The sequence below is a fragment of the Typopeltis vanoorti genome, chromosome 3 (genome assembly GCF_054136105.1).
Source record: "Typopeltis vanoorti isolate ZY-2024b chromosome 3, IOZ_Tvanoo_1.0, whole genome shotgun sequence".
NCBI lineage: Eukaryota > Metazoa > Arthropoda > Arachnida > Uropygi > Thelyphonidae > Typopeltis > Typopeltis vanoorti.
Genome location: NC_143551.1, coordinates 92,731,725 through 92,732,821, shown reverse-complemented (window position 1 = coordinate 92,732,821; position 1,097 = coordinate 92,731,725).

Genomic DNA, 1,097 nt, shown 5'->3' with positions numbered 1-1,097 from the left:
TAAATTATATACCTTTCATAAAAATATTAAAATATCAGTATTTAAGATTTAAGGATACAATATATATATATATATATAACAGTATTCTTATACAGGGTGACCCATAAGTCACGAATGGGGGTTTAAACATATAATAACGTTTTAATTTATTTATTATTTTTTGTTATAATGAAATAAAAAACCTGAAGATTTTTTCTTTATTAGTTATGAAAAATCACATCACGTAAATGTTTTCCATTTTTGGCTTCACAAAGACGAGCCCTTTCTCCTTCATGCCCCATCACAGCTGTTAATGTTTCTGGCTGTAGGAATGTCCTCCTATGGGGGTTACCTGAAAGAAACTGTGTATGTGAACAAGTCCCAAAAATCCAACAGCTGAAGGAGAACATTCGTGCAGAAATTAGGGCTCTACGGCCAGAAACATTCACAACACTCATGGAACATGCAGTAGAACGGGCCCATCTTTGGGAATCCGAAAATAGATGGCATTTATGCGATGTGGTCTTTCATAACTAAAAATATCTCCAGGTTCTGTATTTCATTATAAGTCCAATTACAAAGATTAAAAATCTTTGTAATTGGACTCCCATTTTTCTAATTTGTTAGTGTGTAAATGGCAAAAGATTTTAATCCACTCATACTAAACTTAATTCTATTTATCAAGCTTTAATCCTTTCAGTCTATTTTTAAATGATTGTTTAACTAGTGTAAATCAAAAGGATTCAAAAGAACAAACTCTGATGGACCATGGTCAAAAGTAGACAATACGATATGACATCCCGCAAATGCATAAGTATATGATCCAGCCGGAAGCTATTGTTAAAGCATGTGTGTGTGTGTGTGTGTGTGTGTGTGTGTGATAAGCTCTTGCACCCATTGGCATTGATTCCACTATACCAGGGAAGGATTTCTGAAGTATTCTGAAACTAGACAGAATAACGACCGAAGTAGGTATTAGCGGCGACCGATTCTGGGTTCCACATGATTTCACAAATGTTCGATGGGGTTCAAATCAAGGGAATTAGGCAGACAGGGGAGCACACATGATGCCTGGATATGCTCTGTGAATCATACTTACACAATGCGAGCATTGCGAC